Genomic DNA, 12,292 nt, shown 5'->3' on the forward strand with positions numbered 1-12,292 from the left:
CTGGGCCCCTGAGCACACAGGGAACCAGCGAATGTGCAAGGAATTTAGGGTGGCCCGCCCCACACCCCTTCTCTCTCCCTCAAGAGTCCCAGCAGGCAGGCCGGAGATGGGGAGTTTACAAGCCTGACTCACGTGGCTCCCATCCAGGGGTGTTTCGCATGTTGGATTTGCTTATCTCCCCGGACAAAGCTGAGACGAAAGAACCCGTGAGCCTTTTATTGCCCACATTACACCCTCTGCCATGACCACCGCCTTCCCAAGGCACCAGACGCTTCTCCCTATTGGCGTGGACGTTCTTGGGACAAAACTGGCAGGTGATCTCAGAGAAGGAAACCGTGGCAGAGGTGCCAAGCCCCGGGGAAGCCAGCTTCAGGCCCAGCTACAAGCAGCAGCAGAAAAACCCGGTGCATGAGAAACGCTCAGAAAGCACTGGGTCGAATGCTGCAGGTTCGCGTCTGGATCCCAGTCCCAGCTCTGCGGCCAGCTCTGTGCCTCGGTGCCCGCATCCATCAAATGGAGAAAGAATGGGGAACTTACCGTCTAAGGTTAGCCTCTGGAAAGACCCTACCATACCACCAGACCCCCACTGGCTGGGCAAACCACTCCCCACCCAGAGCTGCTGGGAGAGGGGCTGCCTGAGTATTGGGGAGACTCAGCTCCCCAAGACAGAGCGGAAGGGGTACCCAACGAGGGGCGGGGGCTTGTAGAGAAGCCATTTAGCATGGTGGTTACAAGCATGGGCCCTGCCACGGCCTCCAGCGGATCACTGACCCTCACAGAAAACAGTGCCTGGTTCTCTCTCCAGTCACCTGGGCAATGGGACTACCCCATAGAGCAGGGGTCCTCGAACTTTTTAAACGGGGCCAGTTCACTGTCCCTCAGACCGTTGGAGGGCCGGACTATAGTCTAAAAAAAAACTATGAACAAATTCCTATGCACACTGCACATATCTTATTTTGTAGTAAAAAAACCAAAACGGCAAAAACACCCGCATGTGGCCTGCGGGCCGTAGTTTGAGGACGCCTGCCGTAGAGTGTTTGAGGTTGAAGACAAACACGTGTGAAGAGCACAGTGTCCGTCCTGTGCATCCCAACTACGCATGGACACTGCCTAAGATGAGTCTCCCCACGAGAGCTTAAACCCGGAGGGGCTGTGGGGGACAGTGAGCACTGCGTCCTGGAGAGCCAGTGACAGCCCCAGGCTTGGGTTGGGGTGGAGCCTTATCAGTGGGCGGGGTGGGCAATGACAGAGCTGCAGCGAGGCGGGCTGTTGGTGGCCTGGGGGAGCAGCCAGAAAGATGGGGGGGTGCCCCAGCTCCCACCCCAGGCTCCCCTGGTTTCCCTGGTTCAGCGTCCTCTTTCCTCAGCACAGGCGGAGGCCAGAGACAGGCCTGGGGCTGACCCCACACCTTCCCAGGGATTGTTGGGTGGGTTTTGCATGGGTTAGTAAAGAAAATTATCATCGCTAATAACATTAACGCTAGGCACTTAGGACTATCTTCATTTTACAAGGGAGTTTGCAGGGCTCAGAGGGTTGAGGAGGGTTGCCTGACATCACACGGGCGGTAACCACCCAGGCTGCGGTAAAACCCGGGGCCGAGCTGTGGGAAGGGGGCCCTGAAGCCCAGAGCTGCACTCAGGGGTCTGCACAGGGCGGGGCCCGGAATCCGAAGGCGGCTCTCCCTGGGGGCCATCGGCTGTCCTTGGGCCGGTTGGAAGGCAGCACTTTTGGGGCGCTTCTCTGCTCCCTCCCACTCCCCCCCGCTCCTGGGGAGCCTGACCATCCTGCAGGGGAGCCGGTGGTCCCCCGCCTGCTCTGTCTGGTTGTCCGCCTGGTGGGTGGGAGGTCGGCTGGCCGGCGGTCGTTGCCATGGTGACCGCCAGGGGTCGCCTTGGACACGCAAACTGCGGCACCGAGGGCAGCCCCTGGGGCGGAAGGCGCTAGGTCTTCGCGCTCTCTGCACCTGGACTTACCAGCCTGGGGGTGGGGGCCGCCCGGGTCAGGGAGGCTTCCTAGACTGCAGGGATCGGACCCCGCCCCCGGGTCCTGCCACCCCTTTGTCCCTCCGTCCTTCCCCGTCCACGCAGCTGCCACCGAGCTAAGGTGAAGTGCCCTCCTCATCGTGAGCCTTTTCTAAGCACCTGCCGAGTGCCAGGCACTACCCCGGAGGTACAGATGCGGCGTTGAGGAAGGCGAGACGTTTTGTGGTTTTGTTCGCTCGCAGCTCCTGGCACGAAGAAGGCCCTCCGTCTGGAAAGAAGGGTGCTCACAGCCAGGTTTTTAAAGCCTGGATTCAAACGGTGTTTGCACAATTAACCAGGGACCACTGTGACGCTCCAAAGGAGGCATGCAGACCCAGGTTGTCCCGTTTAACCAGCTGGCTCTCGATTTCCCAAACTTCCTCAGAGCCCTCGTTTTTCCGGTGGGCACACTGAGGACAGTCCCTGCAGCTGTGTCCTCTCCGCCTTTCAGAAGGGGGACCCCCGCTCTGTGAGTCTCCTCCCACTCTGCCTGGCTCACTCCTGTCCATAGCTCAGGTCTCAAAGGACGCTTCCTCTCGGAAGCCTTCCCTGACCACCACCCCCCCTTCCCCGCCTCCCCTTCCACCCACCCAGTTCTGAGTCTCTCTCCCCTTCTGGACTGTGAACGCCTGAGGACAGGGGGCATGTGGACTCTGTCCCTCCTCATCTACCTTTGGTGCCTGGCTCTGTGCCTGCCACAGGCTCAAAAGCAAATGAATGTTTGTTGAAGGAATAGCTGAGAGCTCAACCTGCAGAGTGAAAAGGCGAGTGGTACTCACCTCCTTCTCACCGGCGTTCACCCCTGGAGGGCCCTGTTCGGGGGAGGGGGGTGCTGCGGGCACTGGTGGGTCCTCCTCTGCCCCCCCCCCTCCTCCCCCCAGCCTGTGCCTCTCTCACGGTGCTTGCCACACTCCATGGTAGCGTTTTGTGTTTGTAATACAGGCCATGGGTTTTGGAGTCCATCCCAGAGTGAGCATTTAATGTCGCTGAGCTCAGTTTCCTCATCCGGAAAAGCGAGTGAAGAAGCCTGGGCGTGAGCCGCTGTGAGGATTCCGTGAAATCCCTCAGGAAAACCCCGGCTCAGGGCCTGGCCCAGAGGTCCCACCACATACCAACCACATGCCCTGGAGCATGGCCATCCTTGCCCTAAGCCTCCATTTCCCCATCTGAAAAGGAGGCTCTGAAAGCCCCGTGATCGAGGGGTGACTTAACGCGTATGGGGCACAGCTGGTGCCAGGCGGGTACTTGCTAGACAGTGGCTGACGCTCACGGAGGGCGGCTCTATGTCAGGCACTGCCCACGTGGTGATACACTGGCCTAATGCCATTCTCTCGATGCTAAGGGTACTTTCCATGATCGTCTGGATGTGCCGATGAGGCCACGCAGCTGTGGAGTGGCAGAGCTGTGTCTAGGAGTTGGCATCCAGAGTTGCCATGGCAACCCCCATCCCCAGCCATGGGCCCAGAGTTTCCTTTAGGAGGAGACGAGGCCTCTGTTTGGACCCCCTTGGATGCCTGGCGGATAGCAGGTGTACACTGAGGTTTGCTAAATGGAATCGAGGCAATGGCACCCCATGCATCACCCCAAGACCCCTGAGCCCTGAATCCCTCTGGGGCAAGCACCTGGGTGGGTCGTGGTGGCTTTGCTCCCTTTTCCAGCCTGGTCTCTCCTACAGCCTACGAAGGGCCCCAGTCCCCCCTGTCCTCAGCCCCTCCTCTCCAGCAGGACCTTAGCAACGCAGCCCTCATTGGCTACACGTATCCTTGGAGACAAGACACCAACAGTGCAAACACAGGCCAGAGAACTGAGGGCAGAATGTCTCCAACCTCCCTGCCATCCCCCTCCCTGCCATGAGGGACCTGCTCACCTCCCAGGGCCAAGCCTGCTGGGAGGAGCGCATCAGGAAGGAGGCTGTCGCCCGAGCCGCCTGGAAGGTCAACCATGGCCACAAGTACCCCAAGGAGAGGTCCCTGCCCGGGAAGCGGCTCCAGCAGGCCCTCTTCCACTCACCCCTGGGAGTGGGGACCTTGCCTGCCACCAGCTCCCCTGACAGAAGGACCGGACTGCCGGAGACCAAGGGGGTCGGAGCCCAGCCGTCCAGGAGAGTGGGCATCCAGGAGGCCCAAAGAGCAACGCGGGGGCCCGCAGGCCAGACCAAGCCAGAGAGCTTGGAAATGAAGCCGGTGCCCTCGAGCACCCTGCAGCTGCTCTTCCAGGGCATCTCCCACGATGGCCAAGGCCGGGCCTCGTACCTCCGGGAGCGGAACCGGCAGAAGCCAGCGGAGAAGTTTCAGTATCCCGTCTTATCCTCCTGGGAGTACGGCTGGCACGTGGGTAAGGGCCACCCCCTCTTGCCATTCCAGGCCTTCGCAGGCAGCCTGGCCCCCTCCCCAGCCTCCGTGCTTCATCACCCCTCACTCTCCAGCCACACCCTCCTGGCTCCCTCTCTCTGAGCAGGCAGGCGCCCTCACTCTTCCAGGCCTTTGCACATCTGGTGTGTCTGCCTGGAATGTTCCTCCTGCCCCTCCCTCTGCTGGCTAACTTCCATAGGTCACCACCTCCGGGAAGTCTTCTGAGAGTCCTCCAGGCAGCTTTTGGAGTCTGCAAACGCCCCGGGCCCACAGTGTCACCATTCCTTGAATATGCATCTGGTCTGGTGAGCCCTCTGGGTTCCAGGACTTCATAGGTAACTTTATTCATGTCCTCCCAGCTCCCAGCTTGGGGCTGGTTACTCAGTGACATTGGAATGAATGACCCAATGAATAAATATAGCCTAGGGAAGGAGGGCTCCGTTTGGACTCAGGAAGTGTGAGTTCAAGGCCTGGCTATACCACTTCCAAGTTGTGTGAGCTCCAGTGAGAATTGTGACTTTCTCAGGCCTCAGTTTCCACATCTGAAAAATGGGAGTAAATTAGTATTTGCCTTTCTGTGTCACAGAGTTTTGGGGAATTCAGGTGGAAACACATTGAACAGGAATTATCTTCACAAAAGCCGCAGGAGGTGGGTAGGACAGACATTCATTCATTCAACACGTGACCCTCTCCTTCGGAATCCCAACCCTGGCCCAAATGCTCAGAAGAGTGACTGAGTTTGAAATTAGGATGTCTGGGTTTGAATTCTGGTTCTTTCATTCATTCAACAAATGTTTACTGAGCACCTGCTATGTGCCAGGACCTTTTTTGTCCCTTGACTGCTGCAGAAAACAAGACAGGGTCCCTCACAGAGGTCCGGCAACAGACAGTGTGTGATGTGTCCCTGCTACAGAGCAGAGCTTCTCAATCTTGTTAAAATGCAGGTTCTTATCTGGCAGGCAAGGACTGGATGGACGAGATTCTGCATTTCTAAAGAGCTCCCCAGTGACGCTGATGCTGCAGGTCCATGGACCATGCTTGAGAGTCAGGCTATAAAAAGAGGGAAACCAGGAGAAGGAGATGGAGACGGAGGAGCTATGGTAGACAGGGCGGTCAGGAAGGCCTGCTGGGGAGGGGGCGTTTGAGCAGTGTCCTGAGTCCTATCTACCATCCGGTTCTTCTGAAAACAGCCCGCCACCCTGCACCCACAGAGTGAGTCTCCCTTTAGGGCCCTACGGGACTTCCCTGTTCCCCCTCCTGCCTGGCCCACGATCCTTGCCCACTGCCTCTGAAGCCGCTGCCAGGCCTGGGGCCACCAGATGGAGCAAATTTAAATACAGGCTGCCCAGTTAGTTTGAATTTCAGGTGAACAATGTTTTAGTGTAGGTATGTTCCAAATATTGCATGGGCTATACTGACCCTGAAAATTATTTCTTGTTTATCTGAAATGCAAATGCACCTGGGCTTCCCGTGATCCCGACATTGGAGCCGGGAAGCTGATTCTGATTCTGGACCCCCCCTGGGTGCAAGGGCCATGCTGGGCTCAGGGCAAAGGCAGGAGACTTGCCTCCGCAGGGGTTCTGCTTAAGCTCACAGTTGCTCTGGAACCTTGTGTAAGCTCTGGCCTCGTGGCCCTAACGGTTAGTAACCCAACCAGCCCAGGGGCCAGATGGGGAAGAGATGACAGACCCTCTGCTGACCACTTCTCCAACCTCCCCACACAGTTACAGACAGAGTTGTGTCACCCAGTGGGAGCAAAGAGCATGGGAAACAGGGGTTAAAGGCATTGTCCCCAGTGCCCCAGCGGGGTCAGCCCCAGTGCCCTTTACACAGAGAAAGCAGCAATCTAGTGCCTGGCACATGGTAAGTGCTCAACAAATGGTGACTGGTATTATTATTATTATTGTTGTTGTTGTTTAAACAGGCAGGTTTTGCAGCCTATGGGCATTGGGGGGTGGTAGTTCAGCCTTGGGCAGGATCCTGGAGGTGCTCACCATAGAGCACTGGGCCAGGTGGGGTGCCACTAGACGGGAGGAGCAATGTGATGAGGGGTAAGTGAGTGTGGGGTAGGGATGGGGATAAAATAGGTAACAATTGGAATGGCCTGCATGCCATCCATCAGGCACATCCTGGCACTTGAGCCAAAGCAGGGTCTCCAGGTTGCCATGCTGGGCCAGGCGTGCCCGTTAGCTATTGGTCCTCGGGAGGAGTGGGGTCCTCGGGGAGAGGCGGCGGCTGCTGCGAACTGCGCAGAGGACTCACTGCCGTAGCCCCCGGAGCAGTGGCAGCAGAGGGTGCCTGCCGGCCCTCAGCCCCTCGGGTTGGGGTTGGGCGAGGGCTGGCCAGAGGCGTGGTGCCCCCAGCTCAGCCGGGCCTTTTCTGTGTTCCAGGGGATGTCGTGAAGAACGCCAGGCTTTCAATATATGCCAGGTGCCAGCCCATCGCCAAAACCTTTCACAGCAAAAGCGGCGTCTTCCATTTTCCTCAGCGAACAGACCAGCTAATGTGAACTCCGCGGGGTTCAGGAGCGGCTCCTTCCTGTGCCCTCGTCCAGCTGGACCCTGCGGAGAGGAGATGCTCTGCCACCCGCCCTCCCCGTGCTGGCAGCCCGTCCCTGCTGAGCACGACGGCTAGTGCTACCCGGGACCCAGCATCTGCCCTCGGCCCTCGGCGACCGCAGCTCCTCACGGAGCTCCCGCCACCAGCCCCAGCCTGGGCCGCCACCAGGGTCAACCCCGAAACCCAAGTAAGGCCCTGACCCAATCAAACTCGCCCCCCCTTGCTGCACAGGACGGCGCTCCAACCAGCTGAGCCACACCGGCCAGGGCAGTGTTTTCAGCTTTGTGGGCCATCAGGTCTGAACTGCAAAACCACTCAGCTCTGCTGTTGTAGTGTAAAAGCAGTGTGGACAGAACATAACCAAGTTCTAATAAAACTTTATTTTAAAAAACTGGTGGTGGGCTAGCTTTGACCATAGTAGTAGTTGGCTGAACCCGAGGTTAAATGAAATATATTATTAAAATTAATTTTACTTGTTTTTTTGTTTGTGTTGTTTCTTTATTTTAATGGAACTACTAGAAAATTACAAATTGGCTCATGTGGGATCCCTACTGGATCTAAGCACTTTGCAAACTCTGAGGGATATTTTGTTACCCGGGAGAAGTGTGTGTTGTGAGTGTGAGAGAGTATGTGTGAGTGTGTGTGTGAGTGTGTGTGTGTGCGTGTGTGTGCATGTGTGTGTGCATGTGTGTATGCGTGTGTGAATGTGTTGAGTATGAGTGTGTGTGTGTGTGCGTGTGTGTGTGTGTGTGTGTGTGTAGGGGTGATGTGTGAACTCCGATGATAACCTAACCAGAGCCTGTGGAGGTGGCTCCTTTGCTTGGTTTTCCACTGCTGAGAGGGAAGCCCAAGGGCAGACTGGCTGGCAGCTGCTTTCAGCTGGTTTTGGAACCTGCACCCTCTCTAGGCTCATCCTTTCACTAAAGGGAAGTTACCCAAAATACCACCAGGTGGTGCTGTCCGTCTGCCGGGTGTGGTGGTTGGACCGGGGAACCGCATTCTCCACTGGGCTCTGTCTTCTCTCTGCCGTGTAGCCTTGGACTTCCGTGTCCCCAGCTGTAACATGGGGTGACACTAGACTGAAAAGGTGCACTTTGGAGGCAGGCTGACCTGATTAGACTTCTGACTGCACTAGGGCCACATGAAGATTTTTGTGGGTCTTAGGCACCTTTGACTTCATGAATCCCTTCTTACATTAAAAAGAAGTAGTAAGAGCTATATTTTACATGGAGCTGGTGCGGCTTAGTGGTTGAGTGTTGACCCATGAACCAAGAGGTCCCCGAGTGCCTGGGCTGCGGGCTTGATCCCCATTAGGGAAGGTGCAGGAGTCAGCCGATCGATGTTTCTCTCTCATCAATGTTTCTATCTCTCTATCCCTCTACCTTCCTCTCTCTCTAAAAACAGTATTAAAAATGAATTATATTTTACAACTACATTAATTAAAAGAAAATATATTAATACTATACATTAACATTTTTCTTCAACCTAAATTTTATTTTTCCCTTCTTATTCTCAAAGAAATCAAAACACTTCCTTAGCCCTAAAAGTCTCATGGGCCCTAGACCCTCCGCCTACAATGCCTCATAGAGGAGTCGCCCTGGGCTCCACTCACCAGCTGTGTGACCGTGGGCAAGTTGTTTAACTTCTCTGGGCCTCAGTTTCCTCATCCACAAAATGGAGACAACAAACCCCACCTTTTCAGTGCTGTGGTTGGAATTTAGTGAGATAGTGTATACCGCTGTGCCTTCTTAGAACACAGCCTGGCACAGAGCAAGCCTTGGCAAATGGCAGTTGTTATTATCATTATTTATCATTATTACCATCTTTAAAGATATTTTCAGCTCTAGCTTCTATAAAACTATTAAAATTTTTCAAGCATGCCGAAACCGGTTTGGCTCAAAGGTTCGATTCCGGTCAGGGGCACCTGCCTTGGTTGTGGGCACATCCCAGTGGGAGGTGTGCAGGAGGCAGCTGGTCGATGTTTCTCTCTCATCGATGTTTCTGGCTGTCTATCCCTCTCCCTTCCTCTCTGTAAAAAAATCAGTAACATATATTTTTAGAAAATTCTCAAGCAGAAATCTCAAAATAAATAAGTCAGAAAAATGAAATGAAACACCCAGGGCATTTGATAGGGGAAATAGAGTTTCCTAAAGCAGAGAGGGTCAGGAGGAATTTTTACAAATGACTAATACCTTTTCTCCTGCCATCAGGGAACTCATACAGGTAGGAACACGGGCTTGCTCCAATCAGCCCAAACCTGGGTCACCTGGGGAGTGTGTGTGTGTGTGTGTGTGTGTGTGTGTGTGTGTGTGTGTGGCATTTGTCTTAGAGAAGGGGAGATTTGCATGGAGTTTTGAAGACCATGAAAACTTTAGACCTATGGAGAGAGAGACACTGTGTTTGCAGGGAAGAGGGGCAAAGAGGGAAGGGAAGGCAGAGGGAACAGCATGTGCAAAGGCCTGAGGCAAGCAGGTAAAGGGCAAGTTCAAGGAACCACAGTGGCCCTAGCTGGTTTGGCTCAGTGGTTAGAGCGTCAGCCTGGGGACTGAAGGGTCCTGCATTCGATTCCAGTCAAGGGCACATGCCCAGGCTGTGGGCTTGATCCCAGTAGGAGGCGGGCAGGAGGCAGCCAATCAATAATTCTCTCTCATTATTCATGTTTCTATCTCCCTCTCCCTTTCTCTCTGATCAATAAAGATATATTTAGGGGGGAAAGGAACCACAGTGATGTTTACCTTTAGTGGATTTTAATGCTTTAGTTCTTCTGTCCTGTTGACATCCCATTTTATAAACTTCAAATATTATTTGAGAAACCTTAACATACTAGAGGGCACTGTTAATTTTTCAATCCCTAATTTATGCCCTCAGAAAGCATTCCTTAACTTTTTAAATTAGGCATTTCCATCTGGATTTCTAAAAGAAAAAATACAACAAATTACTACTCAATATCTGCTATCTTTTGCTCAAATATTTTCTTTCTGTAAAAACTATTATCTTTTTAAAATCTGGGGGACAGGGTTCTTGAATTTGTATTTTTAACTGAAAAAAATCGTTCATAAATTAACATACAAAAATATACAAACACAGACATTGGACAAGTAATTACATGGGTAAGGGGGGTGAAGAAGGAGCCATACGGGCGCTGTGGAAAGATGTAACCCGGGGCCCCAGAACAGACTGGGGGAGCTGGTCAGAGCAGGCCTCCCTGTCTGAGCGGGGTTTAAGCTGAGTTTTGAAGAATGAGAAAAAGTTTGCTAAGTGAATGGGGGAGAAGAGCGATCCAGGAGAGGGGAACAGCACGTGAAAAGGCCCAGTGGCTGGGGAGAACATGATGAAAACGGAGGAGCGAAACGGCGTGGCTATAGTGGACAGACGGTTGAAAATGGAGTTGGAAAGCTAAGTCAAAGCCAAGACATACAAGGCTTTTCAGGATCTGGGAAGGACTTGGGTCTTTACCCAGAGAGAAATGGGGAGCCATTGAGGGTTTCAGGCAGGGGGGGGGGGAGGACACAGGATGAAATTGGCATTTTCGGAAGCACAGCCTCTTTGTTGGGAGAACAGATGACGGGGAACAATGGTGGAGGTGGTGGGACCAGAGAGGAAGCAACTGATTATCACTGAGCAAGACTCTGTGACTTGGACCAGGGCAGCCCCCTTTGCCCTTGGCCCTGAGGAGCCTGGCGTCTGTCTGCAGCCGTCTCGCTTACATGGAGACCTGGGAAACCAAGCCGTCACTCGGCTAGTGCTCCGTTCAGGCCACTCACAGCTTCCCAGTCCATTTTCTCTGAAGAATCAAGTGAGTGCGCGCACGTGTGTGTGTGTGTGTGTGTGTGTGTGTGTGTGTGTGTGTACACATGTCCTTGTTTCCTTGAAATTCCCTTAGTGTCACTTCATTTCAGTAGCTTCTCTGAATTCTAAGGCGTGGAGCTGCTGGGGCCCGGGGCCTGAGGCACGGGTGACCCACTCTCCTTCAAGATGTGACTGTGGCTGAGAGTCTGTGACCTCCGCCTTCAGGGCCACCTGGGTGGAAGCTCTGATGGGGACACGTGGCAGCGATGCAGGTGTGACCCCTCTCATGGCTCTGCCCTCCCACACGCCCACCTGGCTGGGGAGAGGGATGCGGTTGGCACTTTCTCTCCTGGTGTGGAGCTGCCTTTACTTTCCGCTCCAACCCGAGGGACAGGAGCTGCTGGCTTGGAGCCGCTCCTTCACCACCCTTCTCCCCCCCCCCCCCCCACAGGGACAGGATGAAGGGAGGGGGGAGGCAGGAAAGGGGTGCTGATGAGGAAGAGAAAATAACAAGGACTGGAAGTAGGGGCGTCTCCATTTCTCGGGGCTCACTTGCCCAAATACTTGCTGAGCTGAATGAAGAAGTGGATGGTGAAAACTCATTCCCAATCATTAAACGAGAGCCACATGCCTCCAAACTTAAAGTGGCCCACCCCTCCACGGAGCCAGTCCTGTTCATGAAAACCAGCCTCCACCTGTGGAGGGCTGACCTGGTGTCAGGCGCCTGGCGTGTTACCGGCATTATCTTACTTAAACGTCACCTGGGAGGCTGACGCTCTCATTAACCCCATCGGGCGCTAAGGAAACGGAAGGTAAGTGACCTGCTCAATGTCCCACGGCCAGGATGGCTCCAAAGTGAGCTGGCCCTCCTCATGCTGTGCCTCTTCTCGCTCGGAGAGTGAGTTTAAAATCTGGTCCTCGGTAAACAACTCATGAAAGAAAAGTCCGGCCTGCAGCCACGGGGGCTTGTTAAGCAGGCAGGCTCCTGGGCAGGTGCAGACCTCCAGAGACAGGCTCGGGGCGGGGCGGGGGGTTCCCGTGGCAACAGGTGCGCAGTTTCAAACCCTCTGAGCGAAGCTGACGCTGAGAGAGTGCCTACGACCAGGCGTGCTCCCCAAAGGGCCATGGGAACCCGGCCAGGCAGGTGACCCAGGGCAACGGGGCGGGTGAGGGGAGTCTGCAGCTGCTTCAGGCTGTGGCCAGTGAGAAGCCCCACTCTGTGCCTCCCCCTGCCCCCTGCCCCGTGCCCAGCAGTTTGCCCGGACTGAGAGCTGGCAGATGCCGTGGCTCCTGTAACCTGCTCTGTGCAGGGACAGAGGGATGGCTCGTCACCAAGGAGGCCTCAGGGTGGTGGGGCCAGGTCAGGGCCTCGGGCACCCTCTCTTAGGGTCTGGTCCACTTTCCCTGCCCCCCTCCCCACACACCCACCCACCAGCACAGGACTGCCGTCCCAGCCACGACGCTGGCCCGTGGGCACAAGGACGCTCTCTCCTGCGACATAAGTTCATTTGTGAAGTGCCGGCTTGACCGTTTGGACCTCGGAAACTGGACGTTTTCTGGGGCGGCCCTTCT

This window comes from Eptesicus fuscus, chromosome 18, assembly GCF_027574615.1.
Source record: "Eptesicus fuscus isolate TK198812 chromosome 18, DD_ASM_mEF_20220401, whole genome shotgun sequence".
Classification (NCBI taxonomy): Eukaryota; Metazoa; Chordata; class Mammalia; order Chiroptera; family Vespertilionidae; genus Eptesicus; species Eptesicus fuscus.